The 18277-nt window shown below is 47.3% G+C and overlaps 1 protein-coding gene across 9 annotated transcripts in view; it reads left to right on the forward strand.

Annotated features, from left to right (window-relative positions):
* LOC147105921 (semaphorin-3A-like) overlaps window positions 1-18277 on the forward strand; it is a 553051-nt gene that overhangs the window by 190522 nt on the left and 344252 nt on the right. Inside the window, exon 1 of one of the 9 annotated variants that reach the window (XM_086010842.1) lies at window positions 16523-16686. The exons of the other annotated variants lie outside the window; for them this stretch is intronic. The gene's annotated coding sequence lies outside the window, so the exon portion shown is untranslated. Of the gene's footprint in view, window positions 1-16522; window positions 16687-18277 lie in introns of those variants that run through there. 9 annotated transcript variants of the gene reach the window in all.

Genomic DNA, 18277 nt, shown 5'->3' on the forward strand with positions numbered 1-18277 from the left:
AATAGTACTGTGGGTACTGATCTCCCCTCAGTTCCCGCCTGTGGGCATGAAGTAAAGACCTATGTATAGTCCCTACCTCCAACCAGTAAAGACCTGTTTGAGTTATACGTTTAAGTCTTTGTGTTAATTGTTCAATACAATACACATACTTAACAGATTGGCCTTTATAATCCTATTTTAAAAGGTGCTTGCCTGTTTAACCCTTTTCCCATGTAAAACATGCCTGGTGGGGATCACGCCTGTGAAACCTCGCGTGTACACTATTGGCTTGCTGACTATCAGCTGCAGGTCCAACATTAAAGAGGATATTTGATCAGTCATCATTTGCAGGTGGCAGGACTTTGTTGTCTCAGGTCTGGGGCAACTTTTAGAAGGCTAACCACAGCTGTGGAAGGTTGGAGCCTCACACACTTCTCCAGTGTGACCCCCTTCGAGAGCCCTCTCGCCACCCTCACTCAGCGCTTCCTCAACTGAGGCACCTACCAGAAGCATGGGAGGCCTTTTTTTCCTTCCCCTCTTGGCATTAGAGGACCTCCAGCCCCATTCGCGAAATGACACACGCCACAACTGCAGAAGTTGCCATCAGAATTTTTATGAAAAACAAACAACTGATGGCATTTTTACAAAATACACAGCATTTCACCCAAGTGACTACCCTTGTGATTATTTGTGCTTTATTTTCCTCTTACGCGTGCTCCTACATAGTGGTTCCCCTGTGGCTTCAGCAGATGTGGAGGCTCCTTGCTCACTTTCCTGCTGCTCCTGTCTCGACACCTTTGGCGGGCGTCCTCTGGGGTGGCGAGCCTGTGTGGGCTCGTCAGCAGTCTGCTGCTCCTGCGGCTGTGCAGGGGTTGAGACCTCTATCTCCGTTGGGTGTGGACTCCAGCGGGGCTCTGACTGAGGGCTCTGCAGTGGCATGGAAGTGCGAGCGCTTGGAGAGGAGCCCCCACTTCCTTGTGGTCTGCCACGAACCTCCCTCTCATGGGTCAGGTCCCCCTCAGTGCCTGCAAGTGGCTGGAAAGCACCTTGCTGCACATCAGGGGGGCCATGAGGACCCGTATCTACAATGGCAGTCCTACTCAGAAGGACTTCCATGAAGGTCTGGCTTCTCTGTTCAATAAATGCCCATCGCTCCTCAAGAGATGTCATTCTATGCTGAACACTCACCATGTTTTCCATACCCTGGCGACTAACCTCCTCCATGGCCGTAGCCCTTCTCTCCTCTACCGTAGCCAGCCTTACCACGGAGGCAGCAATCATTTCCACGTAGGTAGCCATCCTTTCCGTGTTGATGCGTTCATGCGCCACTGACTCCACAAAGGCTCTGCTCATGTTCACTATGGACTCCTCCATTCGTTCCACACTCGCAACGACCCTGGCGACAAAACCTGCCAGAGACTCCTGCATCTGTGCATGGAGTTCCATCACCTCTGATCTTACGGATGGACCCAGAGGCTGAGGGTCGACATGCAGTTAACCCGAGCTGGCAGAGTCCTGCGCCCTCCGATGAGGACTCTCCACTGCTGTCCCTGTCTGCACAATCTGCTGATGCTCACTTGTGAGCTGTGGTACACCAGGTGACAACTCTACTCTATGTCCTGAAGGTCCCACCGAGGTGTGAGTGTCTGCGTTGGTGCTGGGTGCGCTTATTTCTGCTGACGCTGCACCCTCAGAGGTTGCAGATTCCTCTAAGGAGTCTGGCTGCTCAGGCTCTTCCTCCTGCACATTGGGGACGGGGTCTCTCGATGGTCCTGTGGGGGAGTCAAGGAAAAAGTTAGAGATGTGATGCCAAGGTTACATGCACATTGCATTTTGCAGATGATCATAAGTCCATATGATGTAGCTTCAGAATCATTATCAGCGACTCATGCAATGCCAATGAGAGAGAGGGAAAACTATTCTGTCACCAGCTTGCGGGGATGCACCTGTCTGTCCTTCCCCAACATCCACATCTCGGTCAGCCCCGGCAATCTCCAGGACGCCTTCCTCCCAAGGGGTGAGCTGGGCTAATGAGGGCGGCCCGCCTCCTGTCCTGGCTCGCTCTCTCCTGTTGTGAGCTCTCTTTTCCTGCAATGAGGGAGACAAGTGGAGGTTGAGTGAGAATGAAGGAGTGAGTGCAGAGATTGCACAGCATAGATACTTAGAAGGAGACAAAGATGGAGTGAGGTTGCAATACCAAGGGCCCTCCCTGTGTGTTGTCAGTTGTGTTCAAAGCATCAGAGTGAGAGGGAGTGTGAGGGCTGCATGGTGGCATAGTTCTGTGAATGTGAGCATAGAGAGAGAGGGAATGGGTAAGGGTGCATGGATGTGAGTGTCTAGTCGGATGTGCAGGAAGAGCTGGCTAAAGCTGAGTGCTGGTGAGGAAAGGCAATGGGGATCAGATTGAGGGTGATGGAAACATCATACAGTACTTACTTTTCCAGTGCGAAGAAGGTCATGGAATCTTTTCCTGCACTGTAACCACGTTCTTCGTGTGCGCCCCAAGGAGTTGACTTGACCTGCCACCTGTAGCCACACAGCCTTGGTCTGACTGGGAGGCCTCTTCCTCCCTGAAGAAGGGAACAGGACCTCCCTGTGGGCCCTAGCACCATCCAGTAATGCCTGGAGTGAAGCCTCATCAAATTTGGGGGCAGATCTGGCCCTCCCGCTGGCCGTTGCTCCTGCAGGCTCCTGTGCCATCTTAATGGTGAAGTTTGGGAGCCTGCAGAGGAAGCAAGGCTTGCTGTGGACCCTAAAAGCAGCAGCAATGATGACGTCATATTGTGCGACTTTCTGACTGGAAATACTCAATTGCCAAGGCTTCCCACACGCTGGTAATCAATTGGCCAATTGAGTTAAAATTGCATCAATCTCACAGACCCATTTAGAATCGTGTGGGAATCACTAAATTTGGGGAACCCGCCAATTCCCCGCACCTGAGTTAAAATCGACCCCCTTGAGTCTCTTCGCCGGGAGCAAGCGGAAGCCAAGCGCAGGCAGCGCAAGGAGCACACGTCAATCCAAGCACCCCACCCACCCGCCCCATCAACTACCGTCTACCCCACCTGTGACAGAGACTGTAGGTCCCGCATTGGACTCATCAGTCACCTGAGAACTCATTTTTAATGTGGAAGCAAGTCGTCCTCGGTTCCGAGGGACTGCCTAAGAAGAAGAAAACTGACCTTTTGAAACATGGTTCCCTTTACTTCTTCCATTGTTATACGCTACAGCGGAGCTGCTGACCTGCTGCTTATCTCTACTGGCCTCAGACTGACTTCTGCTTTCATGTAATTCCACCCAAGATATAGCTCCAAATTCCTTTAAAGATATCCCAAAACGAACCGGTGTTTCTCATAACTACCTTTCGGTGGTCATTCACAGGATTCATAATGGTATTTTCCCACACAAGTGCAACTGCCAAACCAACAGGTATTGCAAACAGCTCCACAACATGTGTGTAATTGCAGTGATCGGCTGGATCTGTTGAGCAGTTCCAAGCGCTTTGCCTGAATGTCCCCGTCCTAGCACAATGGCAGGAAGCAATCCTTGCAAATCAAGGCTTCTGAAACTAAAGCTATGCATCTGAGATTGTGAAAATCTGTCAGTCTAGAATGTGTATTCTCAGCAGCTACAGCATGCAATTAGGAAGGCAAATGGCACATTGGCCTTTATTGCTGGAGGGTTGCAGTATAAGAGTGAGGAAGTCTTGCTACAATTGTACAGGGCCCTGGTGAGACCACACCTGGAGTACTGGGCACAGTTTTGATCACCTTATCTGAGGAAGGATATACTTGCCTTGGAGGTGGTGCAACGAAGGTTCACTAGATTGATTCCTGGGATGAGCGGAATGTCCTATGATGAGAGATTGAGTAGAATGGGCCAATACTCTCTGGAGTTTAGAAGAATGAGAGGTGATCTCATTGAAACATAAGATTCTGAGGGGGATTGAGAGGGTAGATGCTGAGAGGTTGTTTCCCCTGGCTGGAGAGTCTAGAACTAGGGGGCATAGTCTCAGGATAAAGGGGTAGATTTTCCCGAGCCTATCAGGAAGGAGGCGGGACTTCTCCTTTCGGGTTTCTGACCCGCCTACTTCGAAGTCCGGCCAATCCGCACGATTTTCCCTTGATTGACCTTGTTGAGCCCGCCCAGCAGGCTCAGCAGGCCAATTAAGGGCCACCCAGCAACAGGTGACGTCACAGACTACAATTTGATCTGTCAAGAGTTTTTGACAGATGAAATATCAGTGTTTCACAGCTGTTTGAAGCTGTGAAACACTGACACTCTGAGTTCTGACATGAGTCATTCTGCACAGACTCAGTTAGAACTCTTACCGGCACTCAAAGCTGAAGGCTGTCACTTTTGACAGATCGCAGCCGTTCAGCTTTCAGTTCCGGCTGAGTGATGCACTCCCGATGGCTACAGGAAGAAAGGCTGTTAAGGTAAGTACAGGTAAGTAAATGTTCTTTACACACTTTAGACACACCAAACACACACCTTTACACTCATGCACCCATCACTCACCTGAGCGCCAACATCGCGACCCCTCCAACTCCTTCAACCCGACGGCCCGCCTGCTCTAACCTGGCGTGGTTTGGAGCCGTCGGGAAACCTACACGAAACCCCTCAAAATAGGAATTAGGCTAAAAACTGCCTGTTAACTACCTGTTAACAGGCAGTTAATTGGCACTAATCCCTTCCCGCCTGGTTTCGGCGGGTCCCAGTGCGGGGCGGGTACCCGCCGCCCCGGAAAATTACGTGGGGCGGGGCTTTGGGCAGAATGGTGTCGGGACCCCCAAATTCGGGATTTCACCCCCCCCCCACGCCTGAAACCCCGCCTGACGGCTCCACGAAAATCTAGCCCAAGGGGTCGGCCATTTAGGACTGAGATGAGGAGAAATTTCTTCACTCAGAGGGTTGTGAATCTTTGGAATTCTCTGCCCCAGAGGGCTGTGAATGCTGAGTCTTTGAGTATATTGACGGCTGAGATCGATAGATTTTTGGACTCTAGGGGAATCAAGGGATATGGAGATTGGGCGGGAAAGTGGAGTTGAGGTCGATGATCAGCCATGATCTTATTGAATGGCGGAGCAGGCTCGAGGGGCTGAATGGCCGACTCCTGCTCCTAATTCTTATGTTCTTATGTAACCAGCAAGAAAGAATCCAAGAAATATTCCATGAGACAAAAATGTTCCGTTCAATTACAAATGTCCTATGCACTGTTTAAGAACATAAGAACATAAGAAATAGGAGCAGGAGTAGGCCAATCGGCCCCTCGAGCCTGCTCCACCATTCAATAAGATCATGGCTGATCTGATCCTAACCGCCAATCTACTATCACAGAACCATCTCCTGAATCTAACAGAATTAGACACACGAAATAGGAGCAGGATCAGGCTACACGGCCCCTGGGCCCGCTCCGCTACCCACAGGGCCATGACCGATCCGAACCTAGACATGTCCAAATTCCTGCCCGCTCCCCGTAACCCTTAATTCCCTTACTTCTAGGAAACTGTCTATTTCTGTTTTAAATTTATGTAATGATGTAGCTTCTACAGCTTTTTGGGGCAGCATATTCCATGGACCTACCACCCTCTGAGTGAAGTAGTTCCTCCTCATCTCAGTTTTGAAAGAGCAGCCCCTTATTCTAAGACTATGCCCCCTAGTTCTAGTTTCACCCATCATCGGGAACATCCTCCCCGCATCCACCCGATCCAACCCCGTCACAATCTTATATGTTTCAATAAGATCGCCTCTCATTCTTCTGAACTCCAATGAGTAGAGTCCCAATCTACTCAACCTCTCCTCATATGTCCATCCCCTCATCCCCGAGATTAACCGAGTGAACCTTCTTTGTACTGACTCGAGAGCAAGTATGTCTTTTCTTAAGTATGGACACCAAAATTGTATGCAGTATTCCAGGTGCGGTCTCACCAATACCTTGTACAACTGAAGCAATACCTCCCTATTTTTATATTCTATCCCCCGAGCAATGAAAGCCAACATTCCATTGGCCTTCTTAATCACTTGCTGCACCTGCATACTAACCTTTTGAGTTTCGTGCACCAGGACCCCCAGATCCCTTTGTACTTCAGTACTTTCCAGTTTCTTGCCATTAAGATAATAACTTGCTCTACGATTTTTCCTGCCAAAGTGCATAACCTCACACTTTCCAGTATTGTATTCCATCTGCCAAATCTCTGCCCACTTACTTAGCCTGTCTATGTCCCCTTGCAGGTTTTTTATGTCCTCCTCACTCACTACTTTCCCTCCCATCTTAGTATCATCTGCAAACTTTGATATGTTACACTCGGCCCCCTCCTCCAAATCGTTAATATAGATTGTAAAAAGTTGGGGACCCAGCACTGACCCCTGCGGAAAACCATTAGTTACTGATTGCCAGTCTGAGAATGAACCATTTATCCCAACTCTCTGCCTTCTGTTAGATAGCCAATCCTCTATCCATGCCAGAATATTACCCCCAATCCCATGATTTTTTATCTTAAGCAATAATCTTTTGTGTGGCACCTTGTCAAATGCCTTTTGGAAGTCTAAATAGACTACATCCACTGGTTCCCCTTTATCCACCTTATATGTTACTTCCTCAAAGAACTCCAGCAAATTTGTCAAACATGACTTCCCCTTCATAAAACCATGCTGACTTTGTCCTACTAAATTATGATTATCCAAATGTCCTGTTACTGTCTCCTTAATAATGGACTCCAAAATTTTACCTACCACAGATGTTAGGCTAACCGGTCTATAGTTTCCAGCTTTCTGTCTACTGCCCTTTTTAAATAAGGGTGTTACATTAGCAGTTTTCCAGTCTGCTGGGACCTTTGCTGAGTCCAGGGAGTTTTGGAAAATTATTACCAATGCATCCACAATCCCTACCGCCACTTCCCTCAAGACCCTAGGATGTAAGCCATCAGGTCCAGGTGATTTATCCGCCTTGAGTCCCATTATTTTACCGAGTACCACTTCCTTAGTGATTTTGATCGTGTTTAGCTCCTCCCCCCCTATAGCCCCCTGTTTGTCCAGTGTTGGGATATTCTTAGTGTCCTCTACTGTAAAGACTGATACAAAATATTCATTCAGTGTTTTTGCCATCTCCATAATTCCCACCATCAATTTCCCAGTCTCATCCTCTAAGGGACCAACATTTACTTTGGTCACCCTTTTTCTTTTTATATAACTATAAAAACTCTTACAATCTGTTTTTATATTTTTTGCTAATTTACTTTCATAATCTATCTTCCCTTTCTTAATCAATCTTTTTGTTACTTTTTGCTGTCTTTTAAAGTTTTCCCAATCCTCTATCCTCCCACTAGATTTAGCTACCTTATATGCCCTTGTTTTTAGTCGAATACTATCCTTAATTTCTTTACTTAGCCACGGATGGCTGTCTTTTCTTTTACACCTTTTTCTTCTCAGTGGAATATATTTTTTTTGGAAGTTGTAAAATAACTCCTTAAATGTACACCACTGATCATGTATCGTCTTACCCTTTAATCTATTTTCCCAATCCACTCTACTCAATTCCGCTCTCATACCTTCATGGTCTCCTTTATTCAAGCTTACATTACCTGTTTCATTTTTGTCACACAAGGCTTCACCTAGACATTTTATGAATGGCATCTGTGACTGACACATCACCAGAAATGTATTAGAAATTGCAAACGTACTCTGTGATATCTTATGGATCCCACTGCCATGCAGCAATTACATGGATTATGGACTTGTTCTCATTTTGACATGTTAAGCAGGTTGTCCTCCTTTGACAGTTTGGCTACGTGTATTTTCTTAGACCATACAATCCAGAAATAGCTTCAAAATCCATCGTAATGCAGTGCTAGTCTTTGTAAAGCTTCACAGACGTCTTCCTTTGTCTCCAAGGTAATCATCAACACGTGTGTATAAGGTTACAGCAATCTCTAATTGAAACATTGCTTCTTTGCACCCGTGTTCTCTCTCTGCGGGGAGTGGAAGCTACATCAAAGGCCTGTTGTGGTGCAGTGGTGCAGTCAATGGCCTCTGGAATAGCCTGCTTTTTTCTCTGTTCTCTCACCTCCTTCAATTGCAAACGAGCTTTCCCTTGATATGCTTTGAATAAGGCTAGTTGTGCAGGTTTGTGTTTCATGAGGAACAAGTGGCTCGGTGACAGATGAGAAACAGGAGCACGAAGGATATGAACTTAACTCTTAAAACCTTGAAACGATTAGCTGGCCCATCTGAATTTTCCAGGTTGGACAGAACCAACACCAACTGGAAACAGTTTAGTGTCCCCCTTGTAGCTGTGTGTATTACCTCAAGTAGCGACGCCAGACCACCTACTCTAATCAATAGAATTACAGTTGTGTAAATTGGACAGTAAAATATGAGATGTCTGAATACTGATCTGTCACAAAAATTAGTTGTTGCAAAGTTCATTTATTTATTATCTTTGCACAGTACATGCCCTTTAATTAGATACAATAGCTTGAATTTTAGGTTCATTTTAACTTTGTCATGGGATAGAATTGCAACCTTTCACAAGTGCATTATTTTCAATGCAACATCTTTCAGCCACTCACATCTCCTGTGATTAAGGATCTGTGTGGGGCTGGAAATGAACTGCCAAAGTCACAAGTTGCCAACCATGAAACAAAATAGTAAAATGTCACCAGGAGTAGGCAATAGCTACGGCGACGCGATGGGTAATTTGCTCCCAAACAGTCCCATTCTTGTCTGGCGATCTCTTAAGAGAAAGTTGAAACTGTGATAAGAGATGCGTCGCAGCAGTACAGCAAGACTGCGTGAGGTTTGAATCTGGAGTAGGGGAGCTTTCCTCTGGTCACTCTGGCCTAGAGATTTGTTGCCACCGCGCCTGTTTTACAGGATGGATGGCCAACCCACGACTGACCGTCATTTGTCCGGCCAAGGTTAAATTTTACCCTCAGTATCTAAGAGGGCAGATAAGAAAATTATCCAGGAAAAAAACTAGGAAGAAAAAAAATTGTCCTTGAAAGGTAGTTCAGGCGATTTATAACTGAGTTTCAGATTGTCTTACCAGATTGTACGTTTATGAACAAACAAAGCCCCAAAACTTTGAGCACTCCTTTTATTTCAGCTTTAGAATTTCAGGTAAAGAATGAGTCTCGGTGCCGCAGTCAATTGAACATAAGAACATAAGAAATAGCTCCCAATTGAAAACCTATTTCTATTCTCTGGCTTGTCACGTATGGTAAACTTTAAAGAGCTATCACTTCATAAGTGATTCCTGGAGGTATATGATTCAAAAGTACCGTATAATGCTGGATATAAAAAATAGTGCAGCATAAATATCTCATTGTTTCAAAGGTCAAACAAATTGTGGTTGTTTCATGAAGATCACTACCACAATCTCTAAACATCTGTACCTAAATAGGAATGGAAAATAGTTGCAGTTTACTTCAATTAAGGTTGGTCAGTCCTGGTACGACCTCATCAATTTCTTGGACTGTGGTCACCCCCGATATTTTTGAAAATATGCTGTCTTGCCAATATTTGTGGAAACTGTTCTGAATGGAAACTAACTAGATCAGCAACTTCCTCAAGAGTAAGTTGCTTAAAAACAAGTTCTTTTCAAGATCCGTTTACCTCCTTTTACCAATTTTATCATCAAATGGCAATGCTAAGAAGGTGAAATCCTGATACGAGCACCGTTCGGATTTTGATGTCTTTGGTTAGTGTGCTGATTAATGAATTTGTGTAAAATTCCTTTTTTCCACTATTTTAACACGATTGTTAACTTGCTCAATTAAAACAGGTAAATAAGTGCATTTAAGTAACCTGCCCAGGAATTTGACATAAATGTGCATTAACGTCCATTAACACGCCGGGAGCAAGTGGAAGCCAAGCGCAAACAGCGGAAGGAGCGCACGTCAACCCAAGCACCCCACCCACCCGCCCCTTCAACCATCGTCTGCCCCACCTGTGACAGAGACTGTAGGTCCCACATTGGACTCATCAGTCACCTGCGAACTCATTTTTAATGTGGAAGCAAGTCATCCTCGGTTCCGAGGGACTGCCTAAGAAGAAGAAGGAGAAACTCGTCCACTATCTGAGGACACGAAGCCTACTTTAAGTTAAGCAGTCTGTTGGTGTGTACTTGTCACTTGTTGCTGAGAGGAGCTTGCTGTAATCCTGACACCAAAATGCAGCAATAACATTGAACTATTGCAAGCAAGAAGATACAAAAATAAATGAAAATGGCTGTTGCTTTTTGTTTGTCCTTGAGCTATCGACAGCTGTCTTAAAATCCAAAACTATTTGTTATTTTTAAACTGGCAGCTGCAATGTAACTTCTATCTTGATGTGGTTAATATTCCATTAACACCGACCATCCTTTCAGGCCCAATTGCATTCTCCCTTGATGTTTATCTGCCATTCAGGGCACTGTCTAATTACAATGTCAACTGGGATAAATTGGAGATAATTCCTCTTCATTCATTAGTGTCACAACAGCTCGGCCTCACTCTGTCCTCTGCTAGGCTAAGGTGTGAAATCTGTATTGAGTTAGACTGAATTAAAATCTGCAACACGATCTATCAAAGATAGAGCTGATGGAAGATCTACAGATCAAACAGGTGAATCTATTTCAACTTTCTGGAGTCTCCTTGAGTAAGCTACCAACATTAGCTTTCACTGACAGACTACCAGAACCACTGAAGGGCCTGACAGCCTGTGATATTTTCTATATATCATTTTGCTCAGAGTTGATCAGTCAAAAGAATGAATGGGTTTGGAGAGTTAGTATGAGGCGACATAATGGCTGTCATAATGATATAAACTGTTCAACCTTCGTCGCCTCCAGTCCAGATCCAAGGTCGTCCCATCCTCTGTCGTCGAATTACAGTATGCAGACAATGCTTGCGTCTGCGTTCACTCGGAGGTCGAACTCCAAATCATTACCAACACCTTCACCGAAGCATACGAGAGCATGGGCCTTACACTAAACCTTCTTACTTCTTCTTAGGCAGTCCCTCGGAACTGAGGATGACTTGCTTCCACATTAAAAATGAGTTCTCAGGTGACTGATGAGTCCAATGCGGGACCTACAGTCTCTGTCACAGGTGGGGCAGACGGTGGTTGAAGGGACGGGTGGGTTGGGTGCTTGGGTTGACGTGCGCTCCTTGCGCTGCTTGCGATTGACTTCTGCTTGCTCCCGGCAAAGAGACTCAAGGTGTTCGGCGCCTTCCCGGATGCTTCTCCTCCACTTTGTGCGGTCTTGGGCCAGGGATTCCCAGGTGTCGGTGGGGATGTTGCACTTTTTCAAGGAGGCTTTGAGGGTGTCCTTGAAGCGTTTCCTCTGACCACCTGGGGCTCTCTTGCCGTGCCGGAGCTCCAAGTAGAGCGCTTGTTTTGGGAGTCTTGTATCGGGCATGTGGACAATGTGACCCGTCCATCGGAGCTGATTGAGCGTGCATCCGTAAGACAAAGGTCCTCCACCAACCAGCCCCCGCCACATAGTACTGCCCCCCAATTATCAAAATCCACGACAAGGCCTTGGACAACGTGTACCACTTTCCATACCTCGGGAGCCTACTGTCAACAAGGGCAGACGTCGATGACGAAGTCCAACACCACCTTCAGTGCACCAGTGCAGCCTTCGGTCACCTGAGGAAGAGAGTGTTTGAAGACCAGGACCTCAAACCCGGCACTAAGCTCATGGCCTATAGAGCAGCAGTGATACCCGCCCTCCTGTATGCTTCAGAGACATGGGCCATGTACAGTAGGCACCTCAAAGCACTGGAGAGGTACCATCAACGCTGCCTCCGCAAGATCCTGCAAATCCATTGGCAGGATAGGCGCACCAATGTCAGTGTTCTCGCTCAAGCCAACATCCCCAGTATCGAAGCTTTGACCACGCTCGATCAGCTCCGATGGACAGGTCACATCGTCCACATGCCCAATATGAGACTCCCAAAACAAGCGCTCTACTCGGAGCTCCGACACGGCAAGAGAGCCCCAGGTGGGCAGAGGAAATGCTTCAAGGACACCCTAAAAGCCTCCTTGAAAAAGTGCAACATCCCCACTGACACCTGGGAATCCCTGGCCCCAGACTGCACGAAGTGGAGGAGAAGCATCCGGGAAGGCGCCGAATACCTCGAGTCTCTTCGTCGGGAGCAAGCGGAAGCCAAGTGCAAACAGCGCAAGGAGCGCATGTCAACCCAAGCACCCCACCCACCCGCCCCTTCAACCACCGTCTGCCCCACCCGTGACAGAGACTGTAGGTCCCGCATTGGACTCATCAGTCACCTGAGAACTCATTTTTAATGTGGAAGCAAGTCATCCTCGGTTCCGAGGGACTGCCTAAGAAGAAGAATGGCTGATATTACATATCATGTCATGAGCATTAAGAACTGCAGATATTTCCATGAAGAAAGCTATATTTGTGCTGAGAATTGCAATTGATGTTTACATATTATGGCATTGATGGGATGTGTACAGTCCCCACCACTTTAAACCTTCTGCTTTTAAACCGAGCACTCATTTAAATCGGGAAATAGCACTAACCCATTCCATTAATGCTCACAGCGTGTTAAACACACTGACTAGTTCAGGCAGAAACAGGTGTTAAGTGAATAGTTTGCACCTCGTGCTTCTAATTAAATGACATGACAATAACTCAACCAAGCAGTTCAGGTACAGCATTTTATAATTGACAGCTTTTATCTTTGGTATTGGTGGGATCTTGCTGTGCGCAAATTGGCTGCCGCGTTTCCCACATTGCAACAGTGACGACACTTCACTGGTACTTCATTGGCTGTAAAGCGCTTTGAGATGTCCGGTGGCCGTGAAAGGCGCTGGAGAAATGTAAATCTTTCTTTGACATCCCTGCCGAGCTTCAGTGGAGTGCCCCTCGCTCTGCCACTCGCTCTGCCACTCGCTCTGCCACTCACTCTGCCACTCGCCCTGCCACTCGCTCCGCCCCTCGCTCTGCCACTCACTCTGCCCCTCGCTCTGCCACTCGCTCTGCCACTCGCTCTGCCACTCACTCTGCCACTCTCGCTCTGCCACTCGCTCGGCCACTCACTCCGCCACTCACTCTGCCACTCTCGCTCTGCCACTCGCTCGGCCACTCACTCCGCCACTCACTCCGTCACTCGCTCTGCCACTCACTCTGCCACTCACTCTGCCACTCTCGCTCTGCCACTCGCTCGGCCACTCACTCCGCCACTCACTCCGTCACTCGCTCTGCCACTCACTCTGCCACTCGCTCTGCCACTCACTCTGCCCCTCGCTCTGCCACTCACTCCGCCACTCGCTCTGCCACTCACTCTGCCACTCCGCCACTCGCCCCGCCACTCGCTCTGCCACTCACTCTGCCCCTCACTCTGCCACTCCGCCACTCGCTCTGCCACTCACTCTGCCACTCCGCCCCTCGCTCTGCCACCCCGCCACTCGCTCTGCCACTCACTCTGCCCCTCACTCTGCCACTCGCTCTGCCACTCGTTCTGCTGCTGCCTCTGCTGCTCTTATACAGGCAAACATTGTGAGAGAAGAAAGCTACAACAAGCAACACCGATTAAACCAGAGCCTGCCTTCTCTATGTGCAGTGCCAGTGACACTGAAGGCTTTTTTTGTCCATTTCAAGGTTTAATTAGTGTCGGAACTTTTTGATGATGTAAACCATTCAGTGCGTGTAACAGACTGTCACGTTAGCACCAACTCGCCTGGTATAAGTGGAGGGGACTGTACCAATTCAACTAAACCTTATTTCTCCAGTTATCATTTCTGTTTCAGAAGCATTTCATTGTAAAAGTCCGCAGGCTGCTGCATACAGTGCAATATTGTCTATCAGCAGAGAATCTCCAGCACCAATATCGCCAGATAGTTGAGTAAGATCCACATTTCTGATTGGCTAGTCAGTATGTATTAATTGCAGGTATTTGGATCCAAGAACAAGTATTAAAGTCCTGAACAGTCAAAATAAAAATCAAACTGTCCCTTAGGGGGTTAAATAGGGAGAGTGGTTAAGGATTAGAGTCCATTATAGGTTTTTTGGGAAGAGAAGGCTTGATCGGTCAAATGGCCCTTTCTCAATCGACGCTTCCTTATGTCCTTATTCCAAAGAGGAATTTCAAATTTCCCATCAATGGAAAGAATCAGAACACAAATAGTTACCTAAAAATAATTGTAATGGTAATTACTGCTGAACCGTCTACAAGAGCTGGAGTAGCTGTCCGGGTTTAGGAGCAATAAGGAACCTTGAGCCATTTAAAGCACTAAGCCCTGACACTGTGGTGGTGCCGGATGTTGTTCCCGATTCCAGTGTGGACCCTGCTGAATTCACTGCAGAGTTATTGGAAATGGCACAAGTTCAGCTCAAAAAAAGTTCATATTTTGTAGCTTGTTATAAAATATTGTTGATAACTGAAAAAATGTTATAGCAACAGGAGAAAGCCATTTGCCCCAATAATTCTGTCCCTGTTTGATTGACCTCAATCCCATCTATCCACCTTCTCACGGTATCCCTCAATCCCTCCTCCTAATATTAGTTGTCCCTTGAACCCATTCATGCTGCCTGCTGCAAAGGATGTTCCTGCTAATCTGTTGCACTTGTGTGTCATCTTTGCTCAGATGGTACTATTTTCACCTCCGGATCAGAAGGTTGGGGGTTTGCGTTTATAATCTAAGCTGCCGTGTGATTTTGATCCTGAGGAAGTGCCACGTTGTTGGAGGTGCTGTCCTTTGGATGAGTTCTTAAACTGATATCCTGCTCCAGTTGTTCAGGTGGATGTTAAAGATCCTCCATTTGAGGAAGAGGAGCAAGTTTTTCCCGTGTCCTGGCCAAAACCCCTCCTAAACCAATATTTCCTAAAACTCGATTGGCTGGTCATTCTTTTAAAGGATGTTTGTGGGACCTCACTGGTGTCTGGCGTCAAGTCCTGAATGAGTCAAAACTTCCTGAGCTCAACATTAGCAAAACCGAAAGCCAGACTTCAGCCCCCGTCACCACGTGTGTGCTTCTGGCTTTAACTTCCATCAACAGCCCTCTTGGGCTGAATCCAGTTCAACCCTGGGCTGAGCTTTGTACCCTACATCCAACATTGTCTGCCTGCGACCCTGACTCTCCCACCCATTGCTCAACACAAGCTGCACTTTAAAGAACGGTTTCACTGATGCGCTCTTTGAAGATCCGCACCCTCATGCAAGGTCCTCCACACCCACACCTCCCATCCGGGCTATGATCCTTTGGCTTCCTGTGGAACCAGCAAATCAACTTCCAGATCATTATCTTTATTTTTTTAATCCTTTCATGGCCTTGCTGCGCATTAACGGAGTGATTTTCCCTGAACACTATGGGCTAGATTTTCAGTTGCTTGCGCCAGCAGTTAGCGCCTTAAGAGAAGTGATTTTCGGGCGCTATTCGTGTAGCGCCCGGGCGCAGCGCAGTTTGCGCCCCGCCCCAAATTAAGTTGCCCGTTAGCGCCGGCGCAAAGTTTAGCGGCCGCCCGGATGCGCGCGCAGAAAATGACGTCACATCCTCGTGCAACGCCCTTTGGCCGCCCCGAATCCAAACTTCAGTCGGACCGCCCCATTCTGCGGCTGGCGTCCAGAGCGTTTGTAAAATGGAACGCAACACACCCTGGGGAGCGCAAATTAAAGGGCACTCCTCCTGCACTATAAACGGCAGTCTGCATGTGTTGTGTGGAAGGATCCAGTGTGTTGTTGTGAACGGTGTCTCCTCCTCCTCCTCCTCCTCCTCCTCCTCCTCCTCCTCCTCCTCTTCCTCTTCCTCCTCCTCCTCCAAAAACACATGCACCCTTCCCCTTTAAGAGCTGACTGGCACCAGAGTGTCTGCCGTGCGCTGCGCCCGAGCTCGGGCGTTGCGCTCTGCACCGCCGGCTTAGCGCCTAAAGATAGTAGTGGAACGCCTCTTTTAGCGCTCCACCAACCTCTTAGGGCGAAGCCACTGAATTTCCGGCAACGGGGCGCTACTTTGGGGCGGGCGCTAACTTCGGGCGGGCGCTAAGGTTAGCGCCCCAAAACTGTCTATACTGAAAATCTAGCCCTATGTGCCTGGCCTCATCCTCCTGGTGTTTCTGCTCACCCCACCTCTATCATTCAAAATCACTGCTTGTCCCCCCTCTCTCTGCTCTGCCAATTCAGTCGGAAATTATTTCACTTTCCTACTTCCCTCCCTGTCTTCAAAACTCTGCTTAAAATAAACATTTCTCTGGCCATTTCTTCGGTCTCCCCCCCGCCCCCCCCTGCTACCCCGTACCCTGTATTCCCAAATGTGTTCCCCTCTCCAGCTTGGTGCCCACTTCACCACCTTGTTAAATATCTGAAACAATTTATGATCTGAGAACCACTATACCAATATAACGTTGTTGTTACTGCAAAAAAAATCAGAATAATACGTTAAAATGAATCATTATAAAATGATTATAGGTCTGTGTTCTTACCTTAGTGTGCTCGTTTTGCTGAGCAGAGAGGGCAGGGAGTGTGGGGTGACAATTTCCCATCAAACGGCGGAGAGCTGATGGAAGTTGGGAAGAAGGGAACAGCATCAATATATTCTCTAGCTTGATACCTGGATAATTCCACAGTGCTGACTTCACCATGCGTTTGTTTTCAGTTGGATTCAGAGGATGTAACTAGTGGAGTAGACAAAGGGGAACCGGTAGATGTGGTGTATCTGGATTTTCAGGAGGCCTTCGATAAGGTTCCACACAAGAGGTTGGTGAACAAAATTAGGGCACATGGAATTGGGGGTAATATACTAGCATGGATTGAGAATTGGTTAACAGACAGAAAATAAAGAGTAGGGATAAATGGGTCTTTTTCAGGATGGCAGGCTGTGACTAGTGGGGTACCACAAGGATCGGTCCTTAGGCCCCAGCTATTCACAATATATATCAATGATTTGGATGAGGGGACTAAATGTAACATTTCCAAATTTGCTGATGACACAAAGCTAGGTGGCAGTGTCAGTTGTGAAGAGGATGTGAAGAGGCTTCAGGGGGATCTCGACAGGCTCAGTGAGTGGGTGAGAACATGGCAGATGGAATATAATCTGGATACATGTGAAGTTATCCACTTTGGTAGAAAAAACAGAAAGGCAGAGTATTTCCTAAATGGTAAAAGATTGGGGAATGCAGATGCTCAAAGGGACTTGGGTGTCCTTGTACATGAGTCGATGAAAGTGAATGTGTAGCTGCAGCAAGCCATTAGGAAGGCAAATGGTATGCTGGCCTTCATTACAAGAGGATTTGAGTACAGGAGTAAAGAAGTCTTACTCCAATTATATAGGGCCTTGGTGAGGCCATACCTGGAGTACTGCATACAATTTTGGCCTCCTTACCTAAGGAAGGATATACTTGCCATAGAGGGAGTGCAACGAAGGTTCACAAGATTGATTCCTGGGATGGTGGGACTGTCGTATGAGAAGAGATTGAGTAAACTAGGCCTGTATTCTCTTGAATTCAGAAGAATGAGAGGGGATCTCATTGAAGCATACAAAATTATTACAGGGCTTGATAGGGTGGATGCTGGGAGAATATTTCCCTTGGCTGGGGTGTCTAGAACCAGGGGCCACAGCCTCAGGATAAAGGGTAGGCCATTCAGGACTGAGGTGAGAAGAAATTTCTTCACACAGAGGGTGGTGAATCTTTGGAATTCTCTACCCCAGAGGGCTGTGGCGGCTCAGTCATTGGGTAGATTCAAAACAGAAGTCGATAGAATTCTGACTAGTAAGGGCATCAAGGGATATGGCGATAGGGCCGGTGAATGGAATTGAGGCAGAAGGTCAACCATGATCTTATTGAATGGCGGAGCAGGCTCGAAGGGCTGAATGGCCGACTCCTGCTCCTATTTCTTATGTTCTTAGTTGTCCCACTGCCAATATTCTATTTATTTCCTAGTGGTACAGCTTTGAAGTTCTGAGGGAAGACCCTTGCCACCTTACAAAAATAAGCAGCAGCTCCTTGAGGCATCCAGGGGTTGGGATCAATATGGTGTCAGTGATTTAGAATGTCACGTTGCTTGCCCTGCTATTTAACACCTCGCTAGCACACGGTGCTTTACCTTGGGGCCTAGTTGAGAATTTACATGATTCATCCAACTTGGAGACAAAGCAGATGTGAGCACAGGCAGCCAAGGGACATACTGATTATGGGGTCTTTACTTTTTTCTATGACCAGGCCTAACTTTCATCTCATTATGGACTTTAGCATTTTACAGGCCTACATGTTAATTGTATTTTTGTGTTGGCCTGTAAGATCAAGGTAACCAGAAACACTGGGGGTGAAATTGGGCATTGTAGCGCCCG

Source organism: Somniosus microcephalus, chromosome 17, assembly GCF_052327205.1.
Source record: "Somniosus microcephalus isolate GS21.2 chromosome 17, FLI_Smic_1.0, whole genome shotgun sequence".
Taxonomy (NCBI): Eukaryota; Metazoa; Chordata; class Chondrichthyes; order Squaliformes; family Somniosidae; genus Somniosus; species Somniosus microcephalus.